We start from the raw sequence: 14177 nt of genomic DNA, 5'->3' as shown, positions 1-14177 counted from the left end.
AAGGATAATAGGTATAGAAGAGAGTGAGGACTCCCAGCTCAAAGGACCAGTAAATATCTTCAACAAAATCATAGAAGAAAACTTCCCTAACCTAAAAAAAGAGATACCCATAGACATACAAGAAGCCTACAGAACTCCAAATAGATTGGACCAGAAAAGAAACACCTCCCGTCACATAATTGTCAAAACAACAAACGCACAAAATAAAGAAAGAATATTAAAAGCAGTAAGGGAAAAAGGTCAAGTAACATATAAAGAGAGACCTATCAGAATCACACCAGACTTCTCGCCAGAAACTATGAAGGCCAGAAGATCCTGGACTGATGTCATACAGACCCTAAGAGAACACAAATGCCAGCCCAGGTTACTGTATCCAGCAAAACTCTCAATTAACATTGATGGAGAAACCAAGATATTCCATGACAAAACCAAATTTACACAATATCTTTCTACAAATCCAGCACTACAAAGGATAATAAATGGTAAAGGCCAACATAAGGAGGCAAGCTATACCCTAGAAGAAGCAAGAAACTAATCGTCTTGGCAACAAAACAAAGAGAATGAAAGCACACAAACATAACCTCACATCCAAATATGAATATAAAGGGAAGCAATAATCACTATTCCTTAATATCTCTCAATATCAATGGCCTCAACTCCCCAATAAAAAGACATAGATTAACAAACTGGATACGCAATGAGGACCCTGCATTCTGCTGCCTACAGGAAACACACCTCAGAGACAAAGACAGACACTACCTCAGAGTGAAAGGCTGGAAAACAACTTTCCAAGCAAATGGTAAGAAGAAGCAAGCTGGAGTAGCCATTCTAATATCAAATAAAATCAATTTCCAACTAAAAGTCATCAAAAAAGATAAGGAAGGACACTTCATATTCATCAAAGGAAAAATCCACCAAGATGAACTCTCAATCCTAAATATCTATGCCCCAAATACAAGGGCACCTACATACGTAAAAGAAACCTTACTAAAGCTCAAAACACACATTGCATCTCACACAATAATAGTGGGAGACTTCAACACCCCACTCTCATCAATGGACAGATCATGGAAACAGAAATTAAACAGTGATGTCGACAGACTAAGAGAAGTCATGAGCCAAATGGACTTAACGGATATTTATAGAACATTCTATCCTAAAGCAAAAGGATATACCTTCTTCTCAGCTCCTCATGGTACTTTCTCCAAAATTGACCATATAATTGGTCAAAAAACGGGCCTCAACAGGTACAGAAAGATAGAGATAATCCCATGCATGCTATCGGATCACCACGGCCTAAAACTGGTCTTCAATAACAATAAGGGAAGAATGCCCACATATACGTGGAAATTGAACAATGCTCTACTCAATGATAACCTGGTCAAGGAAGAAATAAAGAAAGAAATTAAAAACTTTTTAGAATTTAATGAAAATGAAGATACAACATACCCAAACTTATGGGACACAATGAAAGCTGTGCTAAGAGGAAAACTCATAGCGCTGAGTGCCTGCAGAAAGAAACAGGAAAGAGCATATGTCAGCAGCTTGACAGCACACCTAAAAGCTCTAGAACAAAAAGAAGCAAATACACCCAGGAGGAGTAGAAGGCAGGAAATAATCAAACTCAGAGCTGAAATCAACCAAGTAGAAACAAAAAGGACCATAGAAAGAATCAACAGAACCAAAAGTTGGTTCTTTGAGAAAATCAACAAGATAGATAAACCCTTAGCCAGACTAACGAGAGGACACAGAGAGTGCGTCCGAATTAACAAAATTAGAAATGAAAAGGGAGACATAACTACAGATTCAGAGGAAATTCAAAAAATCATCAGATCTTACTATAAAAACCTATATTCAACAAAACTTCAAAATCTTCAGGAAATGGACAATTTCCTAGACAGATACCAGGTATCGAAGTTAAATCAGGAACAGATAAACCAGTTAAACAACCCCATAACTCCTAAGGAAATAGAAGCAGTCATTAAAGGTCTTCCAACCAAAAAGAGCCCAGGTCCAGACGGGTTTAGTGCAGAATTCTATCAAACCTTCATAGAAGACCTCATACCAATATTATCCAAACTATTCCACAAAATTGAAACAGGTGGAGCACTACCGAATTCCTTCTACGAAGCCACAATTACTCTTATACCTAAACCACACAAAGACACAACAAAGAAAGAGAACTTCAGACCAATTTCCCTTATGAATATCGACGCAAAAATACTCAATAAAATTCTGGCAAACCGAATTCAAGAGCACATCAAAACAATCATCCACCATGATCAAGTAGGCTTCATCCCAGGCATGCAGGGATGGTTTAATATACGGAAAACCATCAACGTGATCCATCATATAAACAAACTGAAAGAACAAAACCACATGATCATTTCATTAGATGCTGAGATAGCATTTGACAAAATTCAACACCCCTTCATGATAAAAGTCCTGGAAAGAATAGGAATTCAAGGCCCATACCTAAACATAGTAAAAGCCATATACAGCAAACCAGTTGCTAACATTAAACTAAATGGAGAGAAACTTGAAGCAATCCCACTAAAATCAGGGACTAGACAAGGCTGCCCACTCTCTCCCTACTTATTCAATATAGTTCTTGAAGTTCTAGCCAGAGCAATCAGACAACAAAAGGAGATCAAGGGGATACAGATCGGAAAAGAAGAGGTCAAAATATCACTATTTGCAGATGACATGATAGTATATTTAAGTGATCCCAAAAGTTCCACCAGAGAACTACTAAAGCTGATAAACAACTTCAGCAAAGTGGCTGGGTATAAAATTAACTCAAATAAATCAGTTGCCATCCTCTATACAAAAGAGAAACAAGCCGAGAAAGAAATTAGGGAAACGACACCCTTCATAATAGACCCAAATAATATAAAGTACCTCGGTGTGACTTTAACCAAGCAAGTAAAAGATCTGTACAATAAGAACTTCAAGACACTGAGGAAAGAAATTGAAGAAGACCTCAGAAGATGGAAAGATCTCCCATGCTCATGGATTGGCAGGATTAATATAGTAAAAATGGCCATTTTACCAAAAGCAATCTACAGATTCAATGCAATCCCCATCCAAATACCAATCCAATTCTTCAAAGAGTTAGACAGAACAATTTGCAAATTCATCTGGAATAACAAAAAACCCAGGATAGCTAAAGCTATCCTCAACAATAAAAGGACTTCAGGGGGAATCACTATCCCTGAACTCAAGCAGTATTACAGAGCAATAGTGATAAAAACTGCATGGTATTGGTACAGAGACAGACAGATAGAACAATGGAATAGAATTGAAGACCCAGAAATGAACCCACACACCTATGGTCACTTGATTTTTGACAAAGGAGCCAAAACCATTCAATGGAAAAAAGATAGCATTTTCAGCAAATGGTGCTGGTTCAACTGGAGGGCAACATGTAGAAGAATGCAGATCGATCCATGCTTATCACCCTGTATAAAGCTTAAGTCCAAGTGGATCAAGGACCTCCACATCAAACCAGACACACTCAAACTAATAGAAGAAAAACTAGGGAAGCATCTGGAACACATGGGCACTGGAAAAAATTTCCTGAACAAAACACCAATTGCTTATGCTCTAAGATCAAGAATCGACAAATGGGATCTCATAAAACTGCAAAGCTTCTGTAAGGCAAAGGACACGGTGGTTAGGACAAAACGGCAACCAACAGATTGGGAAAAGATCTTTATCAATCCTACAACAGATAGAGGCCTTATATCCAAAATATACAAAGAACTCAAGAAGTTAGACCGCAGGGAAACAAATAACCCTATTAAAAAATGGGGTTCAGAGCTAAACAAAGAATTCACAGCTGAGGAATGCCGAATGGCTGAGAAACACCTAAAGAAATGTTCCACATCTTTACTCATAAGGGAAATGCAAATCAAAACAACCCTGAGATTTCACCTCACACCAGTGAGAATGGCTAGGACCAAAAACTCAGGTGACAGCAGATGCTGGCGAGGATGTGGAGAAAGAGGAACACTCCTCCATTGTTGGTGGGATTGCAGACTGGTAAAACCATTCTGGAAATCAGTCTGGAGGTTCCTCAGAAAATTGGACATTGAACTGCCTGAGGATCCAGCTATACCTCTCTTGGGCATATACCCAAAAGATGCCTCAACATATAAAAGAGACACATGCTCCACTATGTTCATCGCAGCCTTATTTATAATAGCCAGAAAATGGAAAGAACCGAGATGCCCTTCAACAGAGGAATGGATACAGAAAATGTGGTACATCTACACAATGGAATATTACTCAGCTATCAAAAACAACGAGTCTATGAAATTCGTAGGCAAATGGTTGGAACTGGAAAATATCATCCTGAGTGAGCTAACCCAATCACAGAAAGACATACATGGTATGCACTCATTGATAAGTGGCTATTAGCCCAAATGCTTGAATTACCCTAGATCCCTAGAACAAACGAAACTCAAGACGGATGATCAAAATGTGAATGCTTCACTCCTTCTTTAAATGAGGAAAAAGAATACCCGTGGCTGGGAAGGGAGAGGCAAAGATTAAAACAGAGACTGAAGGAACACCCATTCAGAGCCTGCCCCACAGGTGGCCCATACATATACAGCCACCCAATTGGACAAGATGTATGAAGCAAAGAAGTGCAGACCGACAGGAGCCGGATGTAGATCGCTCCTGAGAGACACAGCCAGAATACAGCAAATACAGAGGCAAATGCCAGCAGCAAACCACTGAACTGAGAATAGGTCCCCCGTTGAAGGAATCAGAGAAAGAACTGGAAGAGCTTGAAGGGGCTCGAGACCCCAAAAGTACAACAATGTCAAGCAACCAGAGCTTCCAGGGACTAAGCCACTACCTAAAGACTATATATGGACTGACCCTGGACTCTGACCCCATAGGTAGCAATGAATATCCTAGTAAGAGCACCAGTGGAAGGGGAAGCCCTGGGTCCTGCTAAGACTGAACCCCCAGTGAACTAGACTATGGGGGGAGGGCGGCAATGGGGGGAGGGTTGGGAGGGGAACACCCATAAGGAAGGGGAGGGGGGAGGTGGATTTTGCCCGGAAACCGGGAAAGGGAATAACACTTGAAATGTATATAAGAAATACTCAAGTTAATAAAAAAAAAAAAAAACAAAAAAAAACAAAACAAAACAAAAAAAAAAAAGAATGACATCATGAAACTTGCAGGTAAATAGAACTAGAAAGAACCATTCTGAGTGATGTGTCCTAGGTTTAGAAAGATAGATATTATATGCATTCACCTACATATGGCAATAATCTTTTACATCAATGATAATCAAGCTATCATCAGTATAGCAATACAAGTTGTTCTACTTGCAAATAGAGTAATTGATTATTGGTTATAGATAGATCACCTTAGGAAAGGAAATAAAATAGATATGGGTGGATGGATGTGTAAGTGGAACAGAAGGATCAATTGGGGACCAGGAGAGAAGAGAGAGATGAAGGAGAGAATACAGGGATAACCAGAAATAAATTAGGGCCATTTGAGGGGAATTATGCAAACTTAATACAGTAGAAACTCCCTAAAATATGTACATATGTGAAGGAAATTTTATTTAAATCAACAAATAATAGAGGAGATAATCTCAAATGGCCATTTCATGCCATCTCATGAGGTTCCCAGTTCTAAGAACTGGGTACATATAATTGAGTTGTTAACCAAAGGAGTCCCATGGGAATCCCCAAGTAATTGGGGCCATTGCCAAGACTATAGGTTACTCTATGAAAACTGAGAGCAAGGCCTCATTGTTGAGTATACCTACACAACTCATTGAACATGGAGAAATTGAGCAGGTGTCTACATGGGACCTTCACCCTTATGTGCTAGAATCTTTAATTCAGTAAGGTACTCGGCAGTCTACCAAAAGAGAAAGAGAAACATTAAGCCAGCCACAAACTCTTTGATCTACAGTGATATATGGCCTGCCAAACATGCTATATCAATGGCAGCATATATATGAATTCCAATTACCTTATTATAATTTTTTTGTTATATTTCATTATTATTCTTTATATGCTTGTTTGTTTTCTAATGAAAGACAGAAAGGCAGTGGATCAAGATGGGCATTGGGAGTTTCAGGAAAAGCTGGAAAGAATAGAGGGAAGGGAAATTGTAATCAGGATATATTACGTGAGAAAAAAATCTCTTTTCAATAAAATAAAAGGGAAAATATAAGTATTTTATTTCTACAACAAGAGCCAAATATTTTTAAATTTTTCTCACTTAAGTGATTCTCTTATCAAAGATTATATTGTATAATTTGATGGTTTAACCTAATTTCTTATAATGTGTATATACCTATTTTTATTTAAAAAAACTTGAGGATAACAAAAAAATAATAGGAGGAAGAACAATCTGAAAGAGATAACAGCAGTGGGATTTTTGTAATTTTAGGAAGATTGTTCATTGACCTCATACTTAGTTTTTCAGCAAAAGCAGGGAATTAAGATTAGAACCCTGTATTTGGTTTAATAACAAGGAAGGCTTGTGTGATCAGTTTGTTAATGAGTGGATGTTCTCTGATTACCACATGAGCTGAAGGGATTCTAAAGAATCATAACAGTAAAAGCAAAAATTTCCCAGATTCTAACACCCAAGACTACAAAAATAAATCTGAGTTGAAATGTTGATGGATTTAGCAGGATAGCTAACATTTTTTCAATTTTTTCAGCCAAGTAAGATTTTCCATTAATATTCTTCAACTTATGGAAGAAACAGATTTCTTAAGAGTTTCTGGAATGTATGTGAATGTGTAGGTTGTTTGTTTTAAGAAGAAAATGTCATACTATAGTTTGCAAACTTCTTTCAGTTGTAGATTTCTGTAAAATTATTTAAGAAAAAATTCATTGCTTAAGTACATCAATTTATTAATGGCACTAAGTACTTACTAGAAACTAAACATGGTTAGGAGTTTCAAATGTTTGATCTAAAGTGAAAGTTGTATAATCTGTTTTTCTCTTCAAAGTGTATTTAAATCTTTCCTTTATACTAAAATGGAAGTTGTGTTAAGAAACACAAAAGAAAATTATGTTTTTTAAATAGCTTACCCATCAACAAATACCTAAGATACACACTGGAAACTGAATATGTCAAATATCAGGGCAATTTTCTATTTATTTTGCAAGTACATGGTGCACCTCCCAGTGAATCCTTGCTGTAAGAATGGCATCCTCAACTTTATCAGTTATTAAAGAGCAACAGAAAAAACTAGAGGGAGGTAGGAAAGGACCAGGAATAGTTTCGATGAGGCCTTCCCTTCTATAGTCTTAGAATAACAGCTGAATTATAAATGAACCTCACAAAGTCAGCTGGATTCAATTGTAAGTCCCACACAGTGTAGTCTTTCTGGGTGAAGAAATATCTCCATTGAAGAGATTAGCAGAGGAACTCTGTATGTGATCACAGCAGCTGAGATGTGTAACTCTGGCCTGGTTTAAAGTGGATTAGCAAGAATTAAAAGAGGGAAAATTGTTTTGTGCAAAGCTCGCCATGCTTTTAGAAATATAAATGAAATCGCAATCGTATGAAGGAAAATCTGATTTCTATTAGTTCAATGTGGTGAAAATCCCCTTCTAAATGTTTAAAGAGAAAAGAATTCTGGCCTGCCAATATTCCCATCGACCAACGATTGTTATGCATTTGAAAACCATTTCTTGGGATTGTTTTTATCGGCTTTGGATTCATCCAGAGAAATGTCAGTTTATGTGTTCTAAGAGGCAGTGTGGCAAAAATAGATCACTAGGCCAAGAGTAATACATATGATTCTGCTTTTAATTCAGCATCTAACTGTCTAGGTGACTTTTAATTAATCATTTAAATTCCTTTAGCTTATATACATACCCTAAAAATGTGAGGATATGCATCTCACAGCCTTTCAAACTTTGCAGGATACATCAATTTATATCCTGTATTGGAGAGAGCAGTAAGAACAATGGAGTAGTTTTATTCCTATTACTCATATTCTTGCCTGCTGCTTTTAATTGTTGGTGCTATCATATAATAAATACATTGACCAATATATTACAAAATTCTCCTCCTGATAACATTGACAACTAAGGATGATCTATAAAGCACAGCGCATAACTGTATGATTGCTGTTGTATTTCCTTTCTTCCATCAGCACAATATGTCATTCCATCTCAGCATGCAATAAGAGTGATTAGAAGTCATGAGGCCTCACTTCCCTTCTCCCAACGAGAAGAAGACAAAATCTATACCCATTGTTTAATGCTGACCCATGGGCTATAGATCCCCTTACAAGGTATTATGTCTTGAAATGTCAAGAGTTCACAAACAGAGAATTTTGTCTTTTTTTAACTTTTCTATAGGCCTTCCATGTGTCATCATCTGGAACTTTCTTCTCTGTCAATCTTTACAAAAAGGGAGATACTTTTAGCAACCCATCAAAATCATTAAGGCTATGAATAGGAACCAGCCATCTGTTTTTATATTCTCCCTTTTTCTCTGTTGACTTTTGACAGGTGCTTAGAAAAAGAAATATTTGAGTGTCCTGATTTTTTGTGTGTCTGAAAAATAAAGAAGTATATTGACACATTGTTTAGATGCTTTAGAAGAACATTTTTTCCCAGTTTTTATATTGAGGATTTCAAAAGATAACATAACTTTTTAAATGGTATCATTTCACCAGTTGCATTCTACATAGAAGGCTAACCCTCAGTTAAAAAGAATTTTTAGGTCTGGGGTTATAGCACAGTGGTGGACCTAAGTATATACAGCAGTCTTGCATTTGATTCCTGACATAATAAAGGGTAAAGGAAAATATATCTCAAAGGACTGATCCTAGATTAAATAGAGGACATAAAATGATAGAAAACATAGTATACCAAACGAACTGCAACATTTTTAGAAAATTACCCTTTAGGGACTTGATACAAATTTATACATTTGATATATTTACCAGGTATGAAGAAACTATTAATACTCCACATCCAAATGATAGAAGAATGTATATCTGGGAAAGATTTTTAAAAAGAAGAAGGAAAAGATATATACCACACAAATTCTTTCTCAAGTAATCTTTTAATTCCAAAATCTCTTTGTTGATTTGATACAGAGTATGTATTTAAGGAGATTAATTAACAGAAAATGAAATATGATGTCTATAAATATAAACTGACAGTTTATACAGAGTCAAAAGTAACAAATCACAGGAAAATCTCAATTAGCTTCAGCAACCAATACATTAAGTTTAGTGATATAGTTCAGTGGTAGGCAAAGCAGGTAAATAGCATGAAGATCTGAACACAAACCCTAGAAAAGTAATATGCACTAATCTTACAATAAACTTATAATAGAGTAAATACAAAAACAGAGCATCACAGTAAAGAAGAGCTGAATAAGTTACATGGTACTTATTCATGGTACTTATAAGTTACTTGGTGCTCCTGGTACTCTTAATATACTATAGGACGCTGTACTGTCCTATTTTTTGAAAGAATTTTTATGTAGTTCTAGATTTACAAACCTAAATTTTGAGGTTAACTTATAGGAATCTTATGCAATCCAGTAGGAAAGTCATAATAGTTTGCAAGATAAAGATTTCGTGGTAGAGGCTGGAAGATTTCTGGTGATTTAAATAATAGGGATTTCTATGCTTAAATCTCCTAGACCAATATAAGTCAGGTTCAAGATCTTCCTCATATTTATGAGAAGGTAATGATATCTGGCTTGTAATAGGCTTGGGCACAAATTGTGTGCTTGTTTCTAATAACCACATGTATCTGAAAATTTTTTAACATCCTTGGAAACATTGCAAGATACTCAGTAACAATATTACCATCATCCATATGGTTTCACCACATACAAAGAGAGAAGAGTGATTCATATTTTCTATGCTAGATAAGTCAATGAAATTTACTCTTTAGTGAAGATACTCTAAACCATAAGAATGTAGAAATGTTTCAACATAAGAATGTTGGAGTTAAATTCGTTCCACCAATGAGTACTTAAAAAAAGAAAGCACTTGCCTTAAAAAAATGTTATTTTAATTGTAAGTAGGTTTGCCTTACTGAGAAAACTATGATGATATAAAGACAAACACTTCCACATATCAGGAGGCAAGAAATAGCTGTGATGAAAGGAGACAGCAGAGAACACACGAAAAGATTTTTGAAAAATGACTAGGGCTGGGGCTGGAGTGATGTTGCAGTATCTAAATTGCTTATTGAACAAGCATGACGACCTAAGTTTGGATCTTCAGTATCCAAAAACAAATCCAAGTATGCTTTTAACTTCAGTGCTGGTGTAAGGAATGGGGGTAGAAAGAGAAGGATCATTGACCTTTGCGGAACCAGTCAAGCCAAAATATCCAAGGTCAAGGAAAGGAAAAAGACAGTTATAAAAGAAGACACCTGGTCTTCTCTGTCCACATACAACACTCATATTCATTCATGTACACACAGACACACACACACACACAGACACACACACACTACTGAATGGATTAAAAATTGACTAATGTTAATTAATGTCTTTCTATAGTGGAGGATGAAAGACATTTGTATCTTTATAGTGTTAAGGAAAGTAACTAAGAATGGAATCTGTTGGAAGTAAATAGTAGCTGCCAAGATAGTAAAACTTCCAATCAAAGTGATTTGTGCCAATTTAATATTATGCTAAAATATTCAAATGTAGTCACCCTGTAGGCTAGCTCCAGATGGAGAATACAGAACTAATAACACTTCTTCTCATATCCCATGTGATTTTCTCCAATAGTTACGAGATCCTAGAACAATTTTATTGAAGACCTAGGCTATTGGCCTGCAAATTCTATGAAGGTTATTTGATGTAAGTTACATCCTGTGGCATTTGATCAATATCTATTGTAGCTTAAATCTTACTTAAGAGAAAGGTAATGGAAAGGGGCTTAAATATTCCCCAAACCAGACCTTTCTAAACATATCATTTCACATTGGATTAATCTTATATCCACATCTTTTCAGGGTATGCATATTGAATCATCAATGTCTTCTGTTCTTAAGCTGTTAATTGGTATTTCATTCATGTCCACAATAAATTTCATAAGTGCTAGATTCTTATTTGTAGTCATTTTTAAAATTAAAATGTAATTATATCTGTTTTCTTTTATTCCATTCCCTCCTTCCAGTCTTCCCAAGTACCCTTTCCATCCTCCCTCTAGAAATCATGTCCTCTTTTTTCTCTGATTTATTGTGTGTGCGCATGCATGTTTGTGTGTGTGTGTGTGTATCTAAATTATGTAAATATAACATTCTCAGTCCATTTAGTGTTGCCCAACCAATTTTAGGTTTATCCGTAGTGAAGATTATTTCATCTGCTTTTGTTATTACTTAGTAGTATATAGTCCTTTGTCTAGGTTTGTGACCTTTAGAGAATTTTTTATGCCTTCCATATGACTATGTCTATTGATGCTCTCCTTGTTCAGGTCTTGTTTAGGAAACTATATTGTAGAGATATCATGACTGAAGCTCCCCTGTCAATTCTAGGAAACACACTCTTGCAGTAAGTTTTATGGTCTTTTGGCTCTTACAATATTTATGCCCCTTTTCTGCAGTGCTCCCTCAGCCTTGGGTAGAGGAATTGTATTACAGATGCACCTAATGAGCCTGAGTTTCCCAAGATTGTTTCTCTGAATTTATGTAAGTTTTCTCATGAAGCCCACATTCTTGATAGTTGCATGACTGAAAGTTATGGCAATTGTACTTTCTTTTTATCAATCAGGTAAAACTAGAGTTCTGCAAGGGCTAAGGAGAGACTGGAGCTCTGAAATCATCTTCATTAAAGACAGTAAAATGAATTCAATTAGTTATAAATAAAGGAATGAATTCTAACCAAAACAAGATCCTCTACCATGTGAACTTGTAAAACTACTTTGACTTCAAGTAGGTTTTCTGTGTCTTCAGAAAGAAAATATCCAACTATATGTATATTCGTTGATATGATACAAGTATATGGGGTAAGTTCTCCTATAGTTCTGATCACTTGTGTGCTATGGGTGGAGAAAGTCTCTGCAAACACTAAAGCCAGCAGACTGTGGATCCATGAGAGCCAAGAAGGAAGTCCAGTTCAACATTCCTCAGTAATTGGCTTTGGCTCAGTCATTGAGAGTCTGAGACTGGGTAGTTTGTTTTAGGTGTAGTTAAACACAGAGTAATATGGAAATAAAGTTTCCTGGTCATTATTGCCTCAGTTCTACATGTATAACAATGTTTAAAACATTATTATAAAGTACAAGTGACAGTTTCTATAAAGATAGGTTCTACAGATTAACTGATAAAGTGGGCTCAAGACAAACAATGCTTGTGATAAAGGTCTCACAGGAATATATGCTATAAATTGGGATAAACCAAAGAGTCAGAGGCAGCTGTTTTGCTGGCCATTCAGATAAAGCAGAGGTGGCCAGACCATTACCCACTTCTGTTCCCACCCTTCTTGATGAAAAACAGGTTATACATTTCTCTCCTTGGAGAGACAATCCTACATGTTTAACATTCCTTGGTGCCATCTATGAACATAAGTACCTAGATGCTTCCTGCACTCATTACTCTGATATTACATTTCCAGCTTTCCCCCATAGTAATTCATTCATTCACCATAAGAACTTGAGGTACACATCATTATGTATGCTTACAGAGAACCTCAAGATGGACTATGAAACTGACCAGTGTTCTCTCAGCTGCACTTCCAGTTTTACACCAGCTCGAAATACTAAAACATTGCTACTTATATAGTATCTCTCTTGAGAATTTGTAAAGAACTCATGCATTCTACATAGACTAATTCTGGAATAGCACTCACTTGCTTTCTCCATTTTGATTACCATTGTTTTCAAAACATAAAATGAAAGAAGAACAGTGTGCCATACATCAAGTGCTACAGACTAATTAAAATCAATATATGAGACATCACTTATAAGCAAAGGCTTTTGTTTGTTTACTTTCTCTCTCATTAGTACAGGCTCCACTGAGCTCCTGAACATGGTTCATTTTTGGTGCAAATTACAACCCATGCCTATTTATAAAATCATTGTCTGAATCAAAAGGAAATACACATATTTCTCACAAATAACCAGGTTTGACTGAGAGCAGACTAAATAGGATATTATATCCCATATTATACTACTGTATACTTTTCATCCACCATATTTAAAGTCCAGCCTTGGCAGCTCAATCAACTGCAGATTAAGAATATTGCAAAGCCAAAATATTGTTGTTACTTAGTATATGCTTGTATGGGGATTGAATAAAGTTGGGCCATGGAGTGGTATATTTAGGAGGTGTGGCCTTGTTGGAGGAAATGTGGCCTTGTTGGAAGAAGTGTGTCATGGTGGGGTGGGCTTTGAAGCTCTGCTCATTATAGAAGTGTCAGTTTTTCCTGGCTGCAGTCAGATCAAGATGTAAAACTTTATCTCAGATACTCCAGTACTAGGGACTGGAGTATTGCTATGATACACCTGACCATACTTTTGCTTGGAAGAATGTTGATTTAGGGACTTTAGGAAGTGATAAAATGCCTTAAGTGGGGGCTTAATGAGCCATGCTAGTAAGAATATGTAATATATTCATGCAGAGGATGATTAGAGGATGGCTAAAAACTTTTCAGAGATGAATTTTAGCATATGGCCTGGAGATGCATCTCATGATATTTTGAAGAAAAAGATGGCTGCTTTTTACCCTTGCCTTTGAAAAAATCTGCCTGAGACTAAGGTGAAGAGATTCATCAGATTAATTACATTAACAAAGAAAGTCTCAAATCAATCAATTTGAGAGTCTGTGCTGTGGTTTAATCTTGAGGAGAGTGTTTTGATCAAGCACAGCATGCTTAGAAAGGAAAAATACAAAATGTATGGTTCAAAGAGTAAAGGAGTACCAGGAAGTAAAATGAAGCCAAATTCTGTGTTCAAGAATATTCAATGGAATTAAGGGAGTGCCCACTTAAGGCCAAGATCCAACCCAGCTAAATGTCTGCACATGCAGTTGTAAAGGGAGGGGGTGATATGATGTTAGGTGTTATTATGACCTGGTTATTCTTTAAATTTGGTCATAAAGAGATATGAATATATCAAATTCATAAGGGATGGACTGTTGTAGATATTCCCAGTCATCAACTTGACTAAGACGCTCCAACATATAACAAGGACA

The sequence above is a fragment of the Rattus norvegicus genome, chromosome 4 (assembly GCF_036323735.1).
Source record: "Rattus norvegicus strain BN/NHsdMcwi chromosome 4, GRCr8, whole genome shotgun sequence".
NCBI lineage: Eukaryota > Metazoa > Chordata > Mammalia > Rodentia > Muridae > Rattus > Rattus norvegicus.
The sequence above is the reverse complement of the archived record's forward strand: the minus strand, read 5'-3'. Positions refer to the sequence as shown.